Consider the following 22267-nt stretch of genomic DNA (forward strand, 5'->3'; position numbering starts at 1 on the left):
GATGTCGGAGAGGTTGCTGCCTATGTTCTCCTCTAGGATTTTGGTGGATTCCTGTCTCACATCGAGGTCTTTCATCCATTTGGAGTTTATTTTTGTGTATGGTGTGAGCGATTGGTCAAGTTTCATTCTTTTGCATGTAGCTGTCCAATTTTCCCAGCACCATTTATTGAAGAGACTGTCTTTTTTCCACTGGATGTTTTTTCCTGCTTTATCAAAGATTAGTTGCCCAAAGAGCCGAGGGTCCATTTCTGGGTTCTCTATTCTGTTCCATTGGTCTATGTCTGTTTTTGTGCCAGTACCATGCTGTCTTTGTGATCACAGCTTTTTAGTACAGCTCGAAATCCGTCATTGTGATGCCCCCAGCTTTGTTTTTCCTTTTCAACAGTTCCTTGGAGATTCGGGGCCTTTTCTGGTTCCATACAAATTTAAGGACTATTTGTTCCAGTTCTTTGAAAAATGTCATTGGTATTTTGATCACGATAGCCTTGAAAGTGTAGATTGCTCTGGGTAGCATGGACATTTTAACTATGTTAATTCTTCTGATCCATGAGCATGGAATATTTTTCCATCTTTTTGTGTCTTCCTCAATGTCTTACAAGAGTGATTTATAGTTTCTAGAATATAGGTCCTTTACGTCTCTGGTTAAGTTAATTCCAAGGTAACGTATGGTTTCTGGTGCTATTGTAAATGGGATGGATTCCCTAATTTCTCTTTCTTCAGTCTCATTATTCGTGTATAGAAATGCAACTGATTTCTGAGCATTGATTTTGTATCCTGCCACATTACTGAATTGCTCTATAACTTCTAATAATTTGGAGGTGGATTCTTTGGGGTTTTCCATATAGAGTATCATGTCATCTTTGAAAAGAGACAGTTTGACTTCTTCTTTGCCGATTTGGATACCTTTTATCCCTTTTTGTTGTCTGATTGCTGTTGCAAGGTCTTCTAGTACTATGTTGAATAATAGTGGCGAGAGTGGGCATCCTTGTCGTGTTCCTGATCTTAAGGGAAAGGCTTCCAGCTTTTCCCCATTGAGAATAATATTTGCTGTAGGTTTTTCATAGATGGCTTTTATGAGATTGAGAAATGTACCCTCTATTCCTATACTCTGAAGGGTTTTAATCAGGAAAGGATGCTGTATTTTGTCAAATGCTTTTTTTCTGCATCAATTGAGAGGATCATATGGTTCCTGAGTCTTTTCTTGTTGATATGATGTATCATGCTGATCGATTTGCGAATGTTGAACCACAGTTCCATCCCAGGTATGAATCCCACTTGATCATGATGGATAATCCTTTTAATGTACTCTTGGATTCTATTAGCCAGGATCTTGTTGAGGATTTTGGCATCCATATTCATTAGGGAAATCGGTCTGTAATTCTCCTTTTTGTTGGGGTCTTTGCCTGGTTTGGGGATCAAGGTAATATTGGCCTCATAGAATGAGTTTGGTAGCTTTCCTTCCGTTTCTGTTTTTTGAAATAGCTTTAGAAGAATAGGTATTATTTCTTCTTTGAATGTTTGGTAGAATTCCCCAGGAAAACCGTCCGGGCCTGGAGTTTTGTTATTTGGAAGGTTGTTTATCACTGACTCAATCTCCTCATAATTAATTGGCCTGTTTAAAAAATTGATTTCTTCCTGTTTCAGTCTTGGTAGTTTATGGGTTTCCAGGAAGGCCTCCATCTCTTCCAGATTGCTTAATTTATTGGCATATAGCTGTTGATAAAAGTTTCTAATAATCCTTCCAATTTCATTGGTGTTGGTTGTGACCTCTCCTTTTTCATTCAGAACTTTATTAATTTGGGTCCTTTCTCTATTCTTTTGGATAAGTCTTGCCAGCGGTTTGTCAATTTTATTGATTCTCTCCAAGAACCAGCTTCTAGTCCTGTTGATCTGCTCTACTGTACTTCTGGTTTCTAATTCATTGATTTCTGCTCTCATCTTGGTCAATGGCTTCCTCGTGTGTGGATTAGGCCTGTCCCTCTGTTCCTGTTCCAGCTTCTTGAGGTGAGAATATAAAAACTGCATTTTAGATTTTTCTATTCTTTTTTTTTAAGATTTTATTTATTTATTCGACAGAGATAGAGACAGCTAGCGAGAGAGGGAACACAAGTAGGGGGAGTGGGAGAGGGAGAAGCAGGCTCATAGCGGAGGAGCCTGATGTGGGGCTCGATCCCATAACACCAGGATCACGCCCTGAGCCGAAGGCAGACGCTTAACCGCTGTGCCACCCAGGCGCCCCAGATTTTTCTATTCTTTTGAGTGAGTCTTGGATAGCTATGTATTTTCCCCTTAGGATTGCCTTCGCAGTATCCCATAGGTTTTGGACTGTTGTGTTTTCATTCTCCTTGGTCTCCATAAATTGTTTAAACTGATTTTTGATTTCCTGGTTTATCGAATCATTCCTGAGCAGGATGGTTCTTAGTCTCCAAGTGTTTGAGTTTCTTCCAAATTTTTCCTTGTGGTCGAGTTCCAAGTTCAGAGCGCTGTGGTCTGAGAATATGCAGGGGATAATTTCAATCTTTTGGTATCAGTTGAGACCTGTTTTGTGTCCCAGAACATCGTCTATTCTTGAGAATGTTCCATAGGCATTATAATAGAATGAGTATTCTTTGGTTCTGGGGTTCAGTGTTCTATATATATCTATGAGGTCCAACTCATCTAGTACGGCATTCAAAGCTCTTGTGTCTATGTTGGTTTTCTGCTCCGGTGCTCTGTCTATTGCTGATAGTGGAGTGTTGAGTTCCCCTACTATTAACGTATTTTTATATATATGTCTCCTTATTGTGGTTAAGAGTTGGCTTGTGTATCTTGCTGCTCCCCTGTTGGGGGCATATATATTTATAATTTTCATATCCACTTGTTAGATACATCCTTTAAGAATAATATAGTGCCCTTCTGTGTCTCTAACTATAGTCTTTAGTTTAAAATCCAATCTGTCTGATATGAGAATTGCTACCCCAGCTTTCTTTTGAGGTCCATTGGTGTGAAAGATGGTATTCCATCCCTTTACTTTCAGTCTGAATGTATCTTTAGGTTCAAAATGAGTCTCTTGTAGACAGCAAATGGATGGGTCATGTCTTTTTATCCAATCTGCAACCCTGTGGCTTTATGGGAGCATTTAGGCCATTTACGTTGAGACTGATTATTGAGAGATATGATTTTAATGATGCCATGTTGCCAGTAAAGTCTTTGTTTCTATAGATTGTTACTTTCTGTTCTGTATCACTCTTGGGGCCTTTTTACTTTTATAGAACCCCCCCTTAATATCTCCTGTAGGGCTGGTTTCATGGTTATGAAATTGGTCAATGACTGGCGATTCTGTAAGGTCTTTATCTGTCCATCAATTCTGAATGACAGCCTTGCTGGATAGAGGATCCTTGGCTGCATGTTTTTCTCTGAAAGAGCTTTAAAAATGTCCCCCCAACCCTTTCTCTCATTCCAGGTCTGATGGTATCTAATTCTGATACCTTTGCCTTGGTACGTGAGAAATTTCTTTGCCCTGGCCGCTTTCAATACTGTATCCTTGCATCTAATATTTGCGAATTGCACTATGACGTGACGTGGCATAGGTTTGTCGTGGTTGAGCTTGGGAGGGGTCCTCTCTGCCTCTTGGACACGAATGCTTGTTTCCTTTGCTAGATTAGGGAAGTTTTCAGCTACAATTTGTTCAAATATCTCTTCTAGATCTCTGTTTTTCCCCACCCCCTCGGGGATGCCGATGATTCTGACATTGGATCGTTTCATTGAGTCAGTAATCTCCCATAACCTACATTCGTGGGCATGGATTTTTTAAGTCCAGATTCTATTTTCGCTTTTTCTTCTACTAACCCATCCTCCAATTAACTAATACGTTCTTCTGCCTCAGTGACTCTGGCCGTCCGAGCCTCTAGTTTTGCCTGCATTTGGCTCATAGAATTTTTAATTTCTGCCAGATTCACTCTCATTTCTGCCCTTAGAGATTTTATATTCTCATTAACATTTTCGTTAATACTTTTTTCAAGTCTACACATCATCTTGACCGTTGTTACTCTGAATTCCATTTCTGATACTTTGGTTATATCCATATCCATTAGTTCTGTGGCAGAGGCCACAGACTCATTGCCTTTTCTTTGCTGGGGGGGACTTCTCCTTCTCATCATTTTGATGAGGAGAGGTTGTGGGGTTGTCCAGAGCCCAAATTATTGACCGGGACCCAGGCCGTGTGCCCTTGTTTTATAGGGATCTTAGGGATGTGGGCTTCTTCTTTAAAGATTTTATTTATTTATGTGGCAGAGAGACAGCCAGCAAGAGAGGGAACACAAGCAGGGGAGTGGGAAAGGAAGAAGCAGGCTCCCAGCTGAGGAGCCCGATGAGGGACTCCTTTCCAGAATGCTGGGATCACTCCCTGAGCCGAAGACAGGCGCTTAGTGACTGTGGCACCCAGGCGCCCTGGGATGTTGGCTTCTTGATTTTTCAGCCTGCCTTCTGGGGGAGGGGCCTGCCGCACTGATACTCAGGCAATCCTGTTTGGGTAGAGTGTCCATGTCCCCTGCGAGGGGGGATGGGGATGGGCACATTGTGAGCCGGTATTTCCAGGCTTTTGTTCTCTGCCGGCTTTCTCTGGTGGTCTGCTCTGCCTCTTCTGAAAGTCAGAGCAGCAGTGGCCGAATCTCAGCCTCTGTCTCAGAACAGAGGGATCATGAACCGTTCTCCACCAATGTTCTGGCCACTTTAACTTTGTTACTGTTGTTGCTGCTCAACCCTGCAGCGTCCTGGGATGTGCGCCCCACACCCTGCGTCCTAGCTCTCACTTCCAGGGCTGGCGCATCTCTGTCCTTTGTGTTTCTAACACCGCCAGCCGCCAGCCGCCGCCCCCCCCCCCCCCCCGCACGCTCCCGGAGCTCCCGGTCTCAGTCTGTTTCCAGTGAGCGCACTGGAGTTCCAGAGTTCTGTGAGAAGTCTGGGGGCACGCACTCCCGGCTCACGGTCTCAGTCTGCTGTCTCGTGGTGCCGTCCCTGAGTCTGCCCCCTCCCCCATGCAGGTGGCTACCGCTTCCCGGCGCCTGAACGAGGCAGCTCCCTCCCTCTTCCGTTTATCTTCCAATAGCTGTGCGTGGTTTCACGGCTCCCCGCTTCGTACCTCAATACTCAGCGCTGGAGATGTTCATTTGTAGAGATCCAGATGTATCTTCCTGTATCTCAGGCCGATTCCGTGGATGTTCAGGCTGGTCTCTGGAATATTTATATAGAATTCTAGGTGAGTTTGAAGAAAGGATACCAATAGGGGGATGAAAAGGAGAGGATCAAAGTAAGAGTTACTGAACAGGTTGCTTCTGGCTGAACATGGTCAATTCTTCGTCTACATCTTATTTAACTTATCAATATCATTACATAGAATTGATCACTCTTTCTTTGAAAAACTTTCTTCCCTTGGGTTCCAAGATATCAGTCTCTCATGTTTTTTCTTCCCGCTTCTCTGGTGAGCTTCCCAGTAGACTGGGGTGGTTTGTTTTCTTCTTCCTAGCCTCTAACCTTTGGTTTCCCAGGACTAGGTATTAGGACTTCATCTCTTTTCTAACTACTCTCATAGCCTTTGTATTCCTACCAGTCTCATGACATTACATTTTGCCAAATGTTGCTAACTCTTAAATTCTTCTCTAGATCAAATCTCCCCTTGAACTCCATTTTTGTATGTCCCATTTCCTTCTACACATATCCACCTGGATATCTAACAAATATCTCCAACCTAACATTGCCCCAAAACAAGCTCATCTTCTACCTTATGCCTTCTCTACCCACGGTTTTCCCCCATCTCAGTTAATCACAATTCTATTCCTTGAATTGCTCAAAACAAACCTTAGAATTATCTTTGACTCTGTCCTCTCATTTCAATATCCAAAAGTATCAGAAAATACTATCAGTTCTACTTTTAAACTACCCCAGAAAACTAATTCTAGTCAATTCCCTGAATATTATCCAAGTCTGAGCCACCATCATCCCTCACCTGGATTTTTACAATTTCCTCAATGGTCTCCCTGTTTCCACTATTACCCACCTTCAATCTAGTCTCAATATAGTAGTCAAAGCAATCCTTTCAAGACATGACTTAGACAATGTCACTCTTTAGCTCAAAAAGATCCACAGGCTCCCTTGCTCATTTAGAGTCAAGGTCAAAGAACTTACAACAGCTGCAAGCCCTTGGACTTCCTTGTCCACATCTGCTAACTCCCACCACTTCAGCCTCACTGGTTTCCCAGCTGTTCCTGGAATACTCCAGATACGCTCCCACCTGAAGGATTTTGCTCCCACTATAGCAGAATCTTCCCTTAAATAGACTCATGGCTTCCTCCCCTACCTCCTGCAAATCTTTGCTCAAATGTCACTCTTTAATGAGAAGTATCAGCATTGTACTATTTAAAATTAACATTCCCATACCTCTACTCCTTACCCCTTCTATAAACATCTATAAACATTTACATAATTTGTATGCATCATGATCTGCCTCCCCCTCAAAGACGGTAAACTACAAGAGGTCAGAAATTGTGTCTGTTTTGTTCAGGGGACATCTCCAATGCCTAGGAGAGTGTTTGATACATTAAAAAATTCAGCAAGTTGTTTCTGAGTGAATAACTGAATTTGTAATTAACTGAATACAAAAAGTGAAGGTTTGCAGATAAAGAGGACAAATATAGCAGTGATTTTATTGAACTGAGAAAGTGAAATCAACTCCAGTCTGGAAGATAATATGCTTGGAGCCTTTTTTATTTGAGGATTCTTTAAGCTAGCCAAATAAAGATGTCTAGGTTGGCAGGCAAAAGCCAAAGCCAGGAAAGAGGGGTTGGGAAGACATAACCAGCCCAGTGCTGTAGAAAAATGCAAGTGTCCACAGTTAGAATAAGGAGGAAGCAGCAGCCTTGTAGGGGAGGCAACTGGGAAACACTTTGCCATGGTGTCTCATACAGTAGGCTCAGGGTGACAGTCACAGTTCAGATTTGTTCACTGTCCATGATGGAATTACAGGCACTGTTTGCCCTCTAGCCTGAAACAACCAAAAAACAATAAAAATAGAAACAGACAAAATTTGTGAAACAACAGTTTTAGGCATCGAACAACAGATTGAGTAAGACATGGACCCTGAGAAAACCAAGTAGGTGAGCCCTATAACTTACTGCCTGGGATGATAAGCTTACTTATGATAAGCTTACTGCCTATAGAGTGCTTCCAAACTCTAGCATAGGGAAGATGCACCCAAACCAAGTTAAGCAGTGTCCCTGAGTTGAGAAGACAGAGTTCAGAATTCAGAGAGGTCACAGGGGGAAGAATTTACAAAGCAGGGAATAGAGAGGAGAGAGTTACAGAGAGACCGCTGTAGATGTGCAAAGGGAACCCCCTAATACTCTAGCGAAGTAGTTATCATCACATGCATTTGAGGAAAATACTCAAGGCCTGGGGGGGAAATTACCAACTTGTATCAGGCACAAAAATCTAGGGAGGTCACACATGGCTAGACATAGTTCTTGGTCCAACCAGCCAGGCGGAGAAACATTCCTGTCGTATCCAGCAGAGCCCCCAGAGGAATATTGCCTCAGCAAAGAGACAAATTGCTAAACTGAGGGAAAGGGAGAAAAAAAATGCATCTGTAGGGCCGTCCAGACCTGTGTGTCCTCAAGAACAGAAAATGTTAAGTAGTGTTTGCAGTGACACTGTTGGGGAAAAAAAAATCAAGAAGTCTACATTTTGAGAATTCCATGGTTCTAGCTATTAAAACATAATCATTGATTTCAGTGAGAGTAAATTTAGTAGGCACTGGATAGTGGGGAGGAAATACAGAGCATAGGACAGTAAGCAAGCATGAGAGTCTGATAATAAACTGGTTTATAATCCCAGATTGAATTAACAAAGGCCAAGCAAGAATACATTCTGAAAGAGAACAAAGAAGGTAAAAATGTGATAAATTCCACATAGGTCATAGGAGAAAGTCACAGATTGATTTTTATTTCAAGCCTGCAAAACTAACCAGAGGTATAATTAAAAACTGGACTAACATTTTTCGAATCATTACAGGATAAAAGCCGACAAAATACAGAAATCAGGGGCAGTTGAGTGTCCAACTCTTGATCTCAGCTCAGGTCTTGATCTCAGGGTCATGAGTTCAAGCCCGGCATTGGGCTCCAGGCTAAGTGTGGAACCTACTTGAAAAAAAGGAAAAAAATACAGAAATCAAAGGAAACTTTAAGAAAGCATCTAAAGCATAGAACTAAGTAGCAGCTAAACCTGTTATGACAATAAATGCAGTGCAATGAGCATTCTTAATTTTATTAAAAGAAAAGCACTTTTTTTCCCCAAAAGAAAGAAAACTGCAGCAGGGTTGTGATTTCATCTTTAAAGAGTGATTGCCCAAAAGGAAAGTGGAATTGTCTTTTTGCAGATCTTTCTAAATAGATCCCTTAAATGATTCTGTTTTGCTCCTTTTTGCCTAAAGGCAGAGCAACTGATTAAATGACTTTCCAAAGTTCCTTCCATCTGTGATTGCAACAAAACAGAACAGAAGCAATTAAAATCAGATATACCAACTCTTCTGGGGGTAAAGTTATATTTCTAACAGAAATAAATATGAGAAAGAATATCCATTGAAAGGGGCGCCTGGGTGGCTCCGTTGTTAAGCGTCTGCCTTCGGCTCAGGGCGTAATCCCGGCGTTATGGGATCGAGCCCCACATCAGGCTCCTCCGCTATGAGCCTGCTTCTTCCTCTCCCACTCCCCCTGCTTGTGTTCCCTCTCACTGGCTCTCTCTCTCTCTCTGTGAAATAAATAAATAAAATCTTAAAAAAAAAAGAATATCCGTTGAAAGACTGATTATATTGGACAAAGTATCTATCACATGTAAAGACAAGAAGACATCCATCAAAGATAAACACAAAATGAATTATGATAGCAAAAAAAATTGGACAGTCAGCTACAATAAATAATACTGCAGCATCACATGCCAATTGTTTACATATTTTAGAGCAAATTCATTGAGGAAAGTAACCCTAAAACATATTATCTACTGCCAATCTTTTAATAGAAAATTAATAAGCTTGCCGTGGTGTAGTTACATACTTGTTAATGAATAAATTTAAAATCGAGTTACTGCATTTTCACTGAGACTAGAGCAATGAATGGTATGAGATTTTTCTGTGAAAGACCTGTCTCATCTCAGAATGTACAGCAATAAAAAGAAAGAGAAGTCAAAATATCTAGGAAGAAGAAATAAAATATTAAAACAGTTCTTGTTAAAAGAGCCTCTGAAGAAGAAACAACCAGAATGGTGAACTAGCAAATACCAAGTTCTTAGTCAATCCCATTTGTCCTCAAGGGGCATAGGAATATAGGATGAGTCGAGATACTGTCTGCCTTGAGGGTGAGATTTTGATCCTAACGCCTGTGGAACCACTAGCATCTAAGAATCATAGGCTTGTTCCAGACAATGGGAATTATTGAAAGGCCATCTTAAGTAAGCTAATGATTTTCCCCCCAGGAAATATGCTTTCAAATAATTTTATAACATTTAACAGAAAGCATTTTGGCCTGCCCTAGATATATGAAACCAGACGTTGTTACAATTCCCATTGTACTTATGGAGAAACTGAGCTTCCCTGAAACTGGAGTGCTGCTTTTGTAACGGGACTAATGGCTGTGCTGGTGTGTGAGTCCCTATCTTCCAACTCCAAGTGGAGAGAACTTGCCAGTGCTGTCAGAAGCAACCCGCATTAATAGAAGATTGCGTTCTGTGCCCTACACATCAAGATGATTTGTGTGCAGTTGTTATTGATCCAGAGCAGACGAGGCAGGCCAAATGTAATAGATGCCAGAGGAATAACTTAGGAGCACCTGTGTGAGGAGCAGTGTAAGTGGGGGCATGTGTCCAGGAATCTGTTCTCAAATCAATAGGGGAGCAGAGGTTTATGTGCAGGACAATCAGAACAACAAAGGTCTGATCTGAAGGTGGACAGGTGGCTGAGTATCTATCTTGAGTGAAGACAGGACACTACCCCATGTCCAGGAGAGCTGACCCAAGGAGAACAGGACTTTCCCATTTTTAAGTTAAGAACCTCTTGCTACCCATTAGATGAGGAGGCTGAGGGACAGTGAAGTTTAGTGATGTATCTCTGGTTAAACAGAAAAGGGGTCCCACAGGAAAGAGGACCTAATCCTTCTGGGTCTTCATCCCAAAAGCCTAAAATTGAACAAAATAAAGAAGCAAAGTACTTAGAAAAGTTCTAAATCAGACCGTTCTGTCCTCTGAATGGGGCCCCAGGAAAGGGAAGCAGAAACAAGGTAAGAATTTTATTTTATAAATTGGTAATTTAGTCTTAAAAATGTGGCAATGTAGAGATTTTGTTGGTTTTGTGCCTGGTTATTTCCAATGGGCTTGAACGTAATTGCCCAGAGATTTGCTCTCTTTGCTCCTTGTGTGGGAAAAGAGAAAGTGAAGGGCAACATCAGAAGAATGGACACCAACGGTTGGATTGGCCTGGAGGGGACACTGCTTGCTCAGCCAAATGACAAAGGCCAGCATGTGAACTGATCACCTTTCTCTGCAGTTTTTGGAGGAAAAAAAAAGTTAAGCAGAAAATACTATTGCTCAACTGGGGATAATTACAACAGAGAGGAAAGGAACCAGACTAAGGAAAGAAAATTAAGCCAAAGAGAATGCAGACTGATCACCAATGGAAATGGCAAAGCATGGAAGACTGAGATTGGGAAACTATCTTCTGAGGGAAATTAGAGGAACCCTATTGCTTGCATAATTAAACACAGATATGGTGCTGTAGGGAGCATACCTGAGGTGATGGAGGAAGGAAGGAAAGGCCCATCTGAGGATCCTGAGCTTTCTTGTGGAAAATCCTGAATGAGGGAAAAGCCCTGCCTCCGCACAGGTTTATTATAAATTAAAAAATAATCCAACTCCACCACTGATGTTTCTCTAAAAATCAGTTCAAAGTCTCCTTCCCATTCCCTCCAATAGTGCCTACTTGATGTAAGCCTCATTCTTCTGGCATTTTGTTGTGGCTATTTGAGGTTTAACAGATGTCTCCCACTGTGTCAACATTGCATGTGCGTTTAGGACTCTTCTCAGTGATTATCATGCACACAGTAATAACAAATCACTGGACACAGCCTAAAGAAAACAGTGATTTGCATGGCAAATCGCAATGATCAGAACAGGCTCTGGAGTCAGAATTGGGTCAGAATCTCTCATTATGTGTGATCTTGATCAAGTCAATTAACCTTTCTGAGGTTTCATTTTATTATCTGTAAAATGGGTGTAAAAATAACTCTCCCTTAAGATTTTTGTGAGATGATAACATTTTTAAAAATTAATGCAGTGCCTGGAGATAATATGCTACAGAGCCTCTTAATAAATATTATTGATAATAATGTCAATGACAAAAACGAAAGACACGGCTCTGGATATTAACCGTTAGAAAGAGATCAGAGAGAAGATACAAAACATGCATTTTTACCTCCTCTTTCTAGGTGTTGGGAGTGTGAAAAGGAGTAAAGGGATCCTCATTTAAAATAGAGCCAGGAAGCCCTGAAGGGGGAGCTCTCACACAGGAGCTACAGGTTGCAGTCCCTAAACCAGCAGGAAGATAACTCTTACCTTGAAGAGGTTTCCAAGTTTCCACACAGGAACTTCATCTCCTGCCTTTCTGAAAAAGAAGGAAGGTTGCTCCCTGCCTTAGCAACAAGACATGAATCACCACCTTCTGCAGCCAATGAAAAGCCATCATAAGCTCCAACTCCTGTTGCTCTCCCCTGAGCTTTTGTTCCAAACAACCGTCCCAATTTCCTCCTAAAACCCAACAAAAGCTGACCTTCCCTTTGTCTCTTTGGACTTGCCTGCGGTTTGCCAAAGTTTGCTTGTCCTGAGTTGCAGTTCCTCTGCTCTTCCCGAATAAACTCATGTTGCTACTGAAATAACCAGCTATTTTATTTTTGAGGCTGACAGGAGGTGCTCAGTGACTGTTAACTTATGTCATTTAAGCATATGGTCTATATGAGTACTTATGGAAGAGTGATGACATTCAAGCATTTTTTTCTTCAGGGTCATTTAAAGAAAGAATGAAGAGATTGGGAAATGCACCTTTCTGGTGTGTGTCTATGTATAGGATGAAGAAATGCAGTGTCTTTCTTTTCCCAGTAAAAATCCTGGCTGAAGTCTGTAACATAAATAAACATAAGGAATTTGATCATACTTTATTGCTGAGATAATCTTGGCTCTTTGTGATGGAAAAAGTGAGAAGTTTAAAGTCAGAAAATGGGGGTTTGAGTCCCAAGACCAATACTTCCTCTTCAGTTTAGTGAGAGATTCTCTGTGAGCCTTCATCATCCTCATTGCAAAACAAAAATAATTATCTTTTCCCTGACTACTTCACAGGGTTGTAAGAATTAATTAATAATGTTTGTGGAGGTGCTTTGTAATGTCATGTCAAACATTACCTTACCACATTATTATCTCACAGGAAGGTAAAGCTCATTCTTTATAAAGAAAACAGCTGCAATATAGTGGGCTCTCCATAGGACCAGCAGTCTGGTAGTCAAACATTTATGAGTGATCCACTACCAGTTACCTTCTATTGTAAAGCCATACCCCATTCAAGTTAAACTGTAGGAAAAAAATTGTACTTGCATGAAAAACTGTGTATTGTCTAGGAAACATCACTCCAGGTTATCTGAGTCTACTCTTTCCTTGTCTTTAGGCTATTTTGCAACGTGTAAATTGTAACTGATGGCAATGCAAGATTATTCTTATCTATAAGCATGCAAGTTCTGTCTTGCCCTGTAGAGATTCAATTGTCTTTCCACCCACTCTTGTTAAAAATTAGTTTTGCCACCATTTATATATTTCGATATTCCTGATCTATAAATATGCCCCTTCTTTTTTTCCACATTTTCTTTTGAATTACATTTGTTTGTCCATCACATTTACTTGATTCCCTCATGAGTTAAAAATCTTTAACACAAGTTCATTTTTGAACCTGTAGGAGAATAATGAATTTACTCTTTTTTGGAAATTATCTTGGGACCATTTCTTCATTCATCATTTATCCCGCAAACATTTGCTGAGTGACTACTCTGTGGACAGCTCTGGTTAAAGAGGTCATCAAAGCCCTCAGCACGCTGCAGCACTATTGCGAATCCAGTTTCCTGCCCCACCACGGCTTCACCCAGCACACAACAAATACTCAATAGATGGGTATTGAATTAACTTTAAAACGTCTTTCCCTACAGGTGGTAATTTGTAGTCTAGAAATTTCTGCTCTTGCAAAGGCTTTCCAACCAGAGCCTAGACAGTGCTGAGGATGAGAAGACATTTGATAAATGCCTGATGAACGAATGAACTTACAGTCAGCTTTTGAGGGACTCACAGTCTACTGATTTTGCTGCTCAGATGAAGGTCATGCATCCAGGCTTGCGCAGTTCCCCACACTTAAGAGACATGCAATCAATACCAACTGACTGACTTCCAATGCATGGCAGTTGTAAAAACCCAATATAAATATTACATCCTTCTCAATGAAATCACCTCCTGGATAAGCAAACCATCGTTGCAACAGTAGCTTTTCTTGAATGGTTAGATTCCCAAAGCAAAAAGGTCGTTCTCCTAATTAACTTTTTCCTTAGTCCAGTAAGTTAAATTTTGATCATTATTTTTCAGGAGTTGATATAATCCCTGCTCCACTGCTAATATTTTTGTTCAATTACCATCAACCACAAACCTTGGGTGCATTTTTGTCAAGCAGATTCTAACATAATCTCTTTCTCACAGATACTGACAAGAACACCAAGATGACCATTGGGTTTCTTTCACAAAATGGAAAAGAAGAGTTATGTTATAAATTTTCTAAACCCTGTGCACTGTGAGAAAAATCTATGCCTAGCAAAGATAATTTAGTATGTAGAACTATATATAAATCTTACCAAAAAAATTAGAAGCAGCTACATGCTTAGAATGAAGTGCAAATCATTTTCTCCAAAAGGGAGCTGGTATAAACCTTGAAAAGATTTATTAATAATGCCCACATCTGCCCTGAAACCTTCTCAATACCAGTGGGAAAGAATGTTCCTCACTGACCATGCTATAAATATAGCTGGCGAGAGACGGAGTTTTACAACGTCAGAATGACTGTGTGGATTACTGCAAAAGGTTGTTACCAACACCAGAGGGAATTAAATTAACTGCTCTGAGAGTCTCAGAAGGTTGAAATGTGCTATTGTGCCGATATTATGTGTCACAATTGATGTAGTCAGTACAGCGTTTTCAGCTATAATAAGTGAAAAAAATGGCCAAATTGGCTATTTTAATTAGCCAATTTGAAGATGGCCATGACAACTGGCTTGGGATATACAAACTCAAAATCAGATCATTCCTTTCAGAGGTCACAGTATTGTGGGAGGAATGAGCCTTGAACATAAATAACTAGGCAAGTAACCCTATGTGGGAAATGCTCAGTAAAATAACAGAAGGAAAAATAAAAAGATATGGCAAGAGGGAGAGAGATTGCCTTCAGCCATTGCTTTAGAAGGCTTTCTGTGGGAAGGGAATTAGAGCTGGGCCATGAAGGATGAGTACACCAGGGTTATGTGGAGATGAAAGGCTGAGCATGCTGACAGTAGGGCACAGCATTGGTACACACCTGGAAGAGAGATGAAAGGACAAGTAAGCAGAAGAGAAATAAGCTCTCTTTGTGAATGTCCTCCATGCACACACCTACCTTGCCTTGATGGCTTTCTCCTTGGTAAGACTATCTTTTCGGTGATAATCACTATAAAATTCCAATGTGCTGAGACTATATGGGGACCATGAACACAAGAGCTCAGATATGGGAAGACCTGCAACATGAACTGAAAATAGCAGGGTCTCAGTTTTCTGTAAGAGCAATGGTTTTCAAGCCTTATAAATCCATGGAAACTCTATATTAATCAAAACCCATGTGGGTTCACAATAAGCAAAATAGAGCTGCTCTGTTTGAAGCAGTGGTAGGAGTCTAGAGGCTCACCTACTCAGCTTCTTCTCCCTAAGTAGGAGGCCTGGGAGGAATGATCTCTTATTGTTCCCTGGAATAGAGTTTAGAGAAAGCACTACTTTCAAGCAAGAAATGTACAATAGAGTTGCAGGAAATCAGAGGTTTAGTTCTGATGGAGAAGGGCCTGGAATTCCAGGTTACGTGCTTGGTTTTTATTCTGTCGGGAATAGGGAGTCTTTGAGAGTTCTTTGGGTAAGAGGAATGTATCCTGAGAGAGAGAAAAAAGAGACGACAGGAATGTAATGATGGAAAGAATACATTGTTGAGAAAAGACTCAGCAGGACATACTAAGTGATTGATGTCAAGGGCAAGGAAAAGGGGGAAGTTCACAAAATAAGACAGGACTTCAAACTGGGTGACTGAAGTCATTAGAGAAAGACAGCGACTACATTCCTTTTCTCGTTTATTAATTACCATTTGGGCTTGTGGCATAGTGCTAGATCCTGTATACAATGTTTAAAAATGTACTAGTGGGCCCTGGAGGCAGCTTGGAGTAATAAAAAAAAAAAAAGCACAGATTAGGATGTCTGATAAGCCTGGACTTGAATTCTGGTCAAGTTACTTAACCTTCCTCTAAAATGGGACTTGAATCTCAGGGAGAGGCCAAGCTGAGCAGGCACCAAGAGATGGGCTGGATTCCCTGAAGGGATCCTACTTCCACTCCCCCCCAACGTGGAAGGCTTACCACTGTGGCTCTGACTTGCATGCACTGGGAGATAGCAGCACCTGCTGTGTGCCCTGTTTTCTCCAGCTCCTCCCTCCAGCATCTCTGCTATTTGTAAAGAAAGAGAAATGGTATTTTCACACTTTTGTTCTTGCTCAAAGATGGCTAACAGTTCATCACTACATCTTCTTCTTTACAGATCTTAATTTTTAGAAAATCAATCTGTTACATGATGCCTATCCTTACAGCAACTCAAACAAAATGGTGGACATTTCCACTTCAGAGAGTCCCAAGCAGCACTTTTTTTTTCTGGAATCTGCCTCACACAGGTTTGGTATCTGGGTGGCCGCACCTATATTGTTTGAGTTAGAAAGCTGAAGAGATAAAGTCCAAACTTCCAAGTCCTTAATTATCCTGGCCTGACCTACCAGAATAGCTGAAAGAAAATTTGTTCTCAAATAATACAGGTAAACTATTCCTTCCTAAGTCAGTGATTATAGTCTAACAGAACCCAAGAGTCAGTCTAAGGGAAATTTTGTCCAGACACCTAACTTCAAAAATTGAGATTTGACACTAAAAGACAAAAAAAGTAAAAACATAAGAAAATAAAAATAATTGGAACTATATCAAACCAAAAAACTTCTGCACAGCAAAGGAAACCATCAATAAAATGAAAAAGCAACTTATTATTTTGGGAGCAAATTTTGAAAATCATATCTCTGATAAGGGGTTAATATCCAAAATGCATAAAGAATGCCTACACTCTGCAAAAAGAACAGCAAAAACCAAACACTCTGATTTAAAAATAGGTAGATGATCTGAATAGACATTTTCCCAAAGAAGACATACAGATGGCAACCAGGCTCATGAAAAGATGCCCAATGTCATCATCAGGGAAATGCAAATCAAAACCACAGTAAGGTATCACCTCACACTTGTTAGCATGGCTATTATCAAAAAGACAAGAAATAAGTGCTGGTGAGGATGCAGATAAAAGGGAACACCCATGCACTGTTAATAGGAATGTTAATTGGTGCAACCACTCTGGAAAACAGTATGGAGCTTCCTCAAAAAATTAAAAATAGAACTACAACATGATCCAGCAATTCTACTATTGGGTATTTATCCAAAGAAAACAAAAAATAACTTGAAAAGATATATGCACCCCCATGTTCATTGCAGCATTTTTTTAAAATAATAGCCAAGATATGGAAACAACCTAAGTGTCCATCAAAGGATAAAAGACTAAAGATGATGTTGTATGTGTGCACTTGGGTGTGTGTGATGGAAAATTACGGCCATAAAAAAGAATGAACTCTTGCCATTTATGACAACATGGGTGGACCCTGAAGGCATTATGCTAAGTGAAATAAATCAAAGTCAGAGAAAGACAAATTCTATATGATCTCACTTACACACAGAACCATAAAAAAAAAAACTCATGAATACAGAGAAGAGATTGATGGTTGTCACGGGTGAGGGCTGGGAGGTAGATAAAATGGGTGGAGGGGGTCAAAAGTTACAAACTTCCAATTATAACATAAATATGTCATGGGGGTGTAATGTGCAGCATAGCAACTATAGCTAATAATACTGTAGTGCATATTTGAAAGTTGCTAAAAGTAAATTTTAAAAGTTCTCATCACAAGACAATTTCTGTAACTATGTATTGTGACAAGTGTTAACTAGACTCATTGTGGTGATCACTTTACAGTACATACAAATAGAGAATCAACATGTTGTACACCTGAAACTAACATGTTGTATTACAATTATACCTCTATTTAAAAAGACAAAAAATAAAATAAAAAGGACTGAGGATAATTTCTTAAGGGTTCTTAAGTCTCACATTATTACAAAATGAAGGGTCATTTGGGGAAGCCATTTTTAGAGTAGTGTCCATTGGTGTATGCAGTAAGGGTCATGGGCACGTGGTATATGAGCTAGTGAAGAAATAAGTGTGCCCAGAAAGCACTATTCATTCTTCACTGAACAAATATAGAGACTATACATTATTGAGAGATTTAAAAAAAAAATTGAGTCTACCTACACCACCCCCGTCTCCTATGATTGAATTATTGCTTCCAACTCCAGCCCTGATACTTCATCCTATTTTGAGAACACACAGTGGTTGCAGGAGCTCCACCTTCTCACATGAATCTACCACATTAACCATAAAAATGCAGACAACCCCACCCCCACAATGGCAGGTGAAGTCAAAATGCCTTGAAGAAAGTTTTACTAAAAACTGCATGGGTTAGTTACTTGATCCAGGCATCCAGGGTTTTTCAAACTGCCCTCCATTGCAAATTGTCCCCACACCTCTGTCATCTCTTCCCCTGTTTCCTGTTAAATTAATACTATTTTCTTTGTTTACTTACTCTTCTTTCCAGGTTTGGAAATTAAACAGTCTATTCCCCTTCTCTCTAGTGGTTGCCTTGACAAAGTTGGAAGCTGACCAGTAGTCTTTCCCTCATCTCAAATGATACAGAAACCTTAGGATTCTGATCAGAATTCTTCCTTCAGTCCTAATCTTCTATGCTAATTTAATCCAGTATTGTTTCTTTTGCTCTGTAACATTTCTAGTCAGAACTCAAAATCCTCTTCCCAACACACTATTTTTTAAAATCAAGTTGACAGAGGCTGGGTCAAGCTTGATGGTTTAAGAGGAAGTTTCTAGACAGAACTAAGTAGGCTCACATTACAAGGTATAAATTTCATCTTAAATGATAACTTTCTCTGCAGAACACGGGACAGATTTTACAACTTTCTTCTGACTGTGGAATGATATTCTCAGGACAGCCCTGAGGCTGGCTACATTCTTCAGAACTGTATGTCCAGCATGCAGCAAACAGGGGCAGGGCGCACACTTCTGGCTCAGTCCCAGAGAAAATCTATTCCAAGATGCTGTTGAGTACTTAGACTAAAATTCAAAGATCCTAGGTAGAACCAACTCATTTATCAATCTGAATTATTCTATTCCTCAAAGACATGGCTAATCTGTGGAAAAGGCCCACTGGCAGCTTTCAGACAAACAAAAATGTTCAACCTTTCATCTCTATGCCCTCCCTGCCTATGCTTTTGCGGCCTTCTGTACAATTCTTTGTCCCACCCCACGCCTTAAGTCATCATACTGTGAATGTAGTTACTTTATGGAAGATTTTGTGTTGTCGTAAGAAGGGAATTACTTTTATTATCTCAATAACTCTCTCTTCTGCTCTCCTAAACTCATGCTCTTCATACTGCCCCACACAACCTCTAGAGTGTCAATTTCAGTTCCCCTTTCTCCTCCACCTCTCTCTTAGGGGGAGCTTACCAGGCCAGTCTGTCTTCCTATGGCTTCCTTGGAATTCCAGAGCATAAATTTTCCTTTCTTACTTGTGCAGGTCAGGGTACTATTAGTAAGCACTGGGTGCTTGTGCTTTATTCTTGAGGCTTTCTAACTCAGACTCTAGGTACACAAAAGTGCCCCAAGAATAGTTTCATGGAAGAACAGGAAGTCCATATATGCTGGCCTCTAGGCCTCCCACATCAACCAAATCTATTTGTCAGAGATCATCCAGTAACAGAAGCAGAAATGAGAGATCAAGACCCATGACAAGGAAATTTCACTGAAACCAATTATAAATATGCTGAAAAGTCACTACTTCTTTATAAACACCCTAAAAGCTAAGAAATAGAAAATTAATAATTTTCTTTCATAACAGGCAAAGGAAGATGCCTCCTTCCCTCATAGGCCTTACGTGGGAACATTGGTGAGAAAAATATTAAGAATAAAGGAGTTTTCACCAGCCAGTGAGTGAGTACTTCACCCCTTACATGATGATAAAAGCAAAATATTTTCCACTCTATATAGATTTAAGGCATTATGAAGCCACACAGATTTTGCCTGTCACTACCCCTTACTTCTGCCTTTTTAATAATAAATAACCACTTATTGGTTTCTCAATTCTGCTTTGTGGGGTTTGCTTCGCTTCCCAGGCAACAACAATTTAGTGAAGATTAAAGACCAAGAAAAAAAAGAAAAAGTCCAGAAGCTTCATGCATTCCATGATAGCCCTTCAGAAGAGATGTGAAATAACTCCTTTAACTCAACTCCAAGAATAGTCGTTATCCATCATCAGTGTATGCTAGTGGGCTCAGCAAGTCCTAGAGACTTTGGGGGTTTGCCAAACTAAATTCTGGAAAGATAACACAATAGAAGATGAAAGTGAATATGCCTTATTCCACTCACACAAAGAAATGTTTCTCCTCTTTTTAAACCACAGGAACTTGGGAAACTTACAAATGCTAAGAAAAGAGAACTACAAACCCAGTTTAGATAGCAGTGGGAAGACAGAGGCAAAAACTACAGGTTTCAGAATCTTTACCTGGATAGGTGGATTCTTTTATTATGACTGTGACCGTGACCATGATACTGAAAGGAAGAACGCTTATCTGGGTAGTTAGCATGCAATTGCAAGCCCTATTGTCAGCTAATGTGCTTAGACTATTATCAGACAGGTCAAAATGTGGAATCATTCCCAACCTGGTACGAAGTAATTCCAAACTCCCTAGGTCAGAATAACTGGATCCTCCAGGTTCATCTCCAAGTCAAATGTGTACAATACAAACCAGACCTAAGTTTCAGGAACAAAGAAAGTAAGTAGGTCTTATACAAGAAGCTGTCATAGATGTAAAAGTCGACTTCTGAGGGGACAATGGACTTTATAATAAGTCGCCCTCCCCACTTTGGACTCTACCCCCCAACCTAGATCATGAGTGGGGATCCAACTCAAGGCACTAAATTAATTGGCTTATGAGTGACCAGTTCAATCCTCTTTGTTGTTGCTGGAACAAGGGACACAGGTGGAGTGAATGAGAAGGTGAGGGACACAAGTGCTGTGAGGTCATTATTCTGTTCATCAAAACAGCACCTTATTTCCATTTGTACAGATGAGGTTGTTGCCTAGGAAATGTTTAGAAGCCACTGTGTCATTAGAGAATGAGAATCCATTGTTAGAATCCTATTTTCTTTCTCACTGACTACATGAGCTTGAATAGGTCATCTTGACCTAATTTACCAAGCTTAAAAAAAAATCAGGCTTATAGAAAATCCTAGATGTGAAAGTAGGATTTTGTCAGTGTAGCAAAAGACCTAGAAAAATAACTGAGCTGTGAAACTTCTGGGAATTCAGATAAGCCAGATATGAAGTCGAAGAGGGGATCTAGGGGTGCCTGGCTGGCTCAGTGGGTACACGCCCACTCTGAAACCTACCATTTATCTAATTGCTGGTTTCGTGAAGGCAATCTTTTTCCCTGTGATAGCTTTTATCATCTCTTTATCTTTGACATTTTTCACATTTTCACTACTATGACTAGAAAGTGGTATATGTTTACTGATTGTACTGAGTATTCAGTATGTTTTATGATCTGAGAATGCATATTTCCTTTCCTCAGATATTTGCCATCATTCACATGTAATGTTGCTCTGAATTGCTTTTTACTATCCCCCCCCCTTTTTCTCCCCAAGATTTTATTTATTTATTTATTTGACAGAGAGAGAGAGCCAGTGAGACAGGGAACACAAGCAGGGTGAGTGGGAGAGGAAGCAGGCTCCCAGTGGAGCAGGGAGTCCGATGCAGGGCTCGATCCCAGGACCCTGGGATCACACCCTAAGCAGAAGGCAGACACTTAATAACTGAGCCACCGAGGTGCCCCTCCCCTTTTTTAAATTTTATTTTCTCTTTATGATAACCTCTCCAGGTCTAACAGTTTTGTGATACATCCCATCCAGTACTCCAGGCTTAAGCAGTATCTTATAATGTTAGATCAGGATTCCTACCCAAAATGATATTGTAGAGATCTTACAATCCACAGTCAAAGCTCTATGCAGATTATTCCAGTCATTCGGCTATATTCAAATACAGTGCTATTCAAGAAGGCTGCCAGGTCATGGGGAAAAAACAACAACAACAACAACAACAACAGCATAACACATTCATAGCATGATGCAAGGGAATTTCCTCACCTACAAAAGCATCCCTTGGGGCGCCTGGGTGGCACAGCGGTTAAGCATCTGCCTTCAGCTCAGGGCGTGATCCGGCGTTATGGGATCGAGCCCCACATCAGGCTCCTCTGCTGTGAGCCTGCTTCTTCCTCTCCCGCTCCCCCTGCTTGTGTTCCCTCTCTCGCTGGCTGTCTCTCTCTGTGTCAAATAAATAAATAAAATCTTTAAAAATAAAAAAAAAAGCATCCCTGGTTTTCACTTTACTCTGCATTGTTCAGAGGTACAGAGATTATACCCTAGGAACTTACATATATCCCCACTTTTTTATTTTAATGTACAAATTTAAAATACTAGATTTTAAGTTAAACATATTCTACTAGAAAACATTAACATTATAAAGATAAAGTAGCAGCAAAAGCCTGTAAACGTCCACTTCACTAAAAACACTAAAGATGTCAGCAGGTAAGTGGCTCATCCTGGTAGAACACCAGATGTGTTATTGGTTAGAACAGAAACGTCATATGCAAACATTGATTTTAACATGGAAGATAGAGACTAA

At 40.4% G+C, this 22267-nt stretch overlaps 1 long non-coding RNA gene across 1 annotated transcript; it reads right to left on the reverse strand.

Annotated features, from left to right (window-relative positions):
• Window positions 1-5059: 5059 nt before the first annotated feature.
• LOC130544538 (uncharacterized) lies at window positions 5060-15908 on the reverse strand. Its single transcript, XR_008960901.1, has 4 exons — window positions 15741-15908; window positions 11629-14873; window positions 8025-8168; window positions 5060-5211 (listed from the first exon to the last, which is right to left on the reverse strand). It is a non-coding gene; the product is annotated as an uncharacterized LOC130544538 (long non-coding RNA).
• Between the last annotated feature and the right edge of the window lie 6359 nt (window positions 15909-22267).

Source organism: Ursus arctos, unplaced genomic scaffold (genome assembly GCF_023065955.2).
Source record: "Ursus arctos isolate Adak ecotype North America unplaced genomic scaffold, UrsArc2.0 scaffold_22, whole genome shotgun sequence".
NCBI classification, from domain to species: Eukaryota; Metazoa; Chordata; class Mammalia; order Carnivora; family Ursidae; genus Ursus; species Ursus arctos.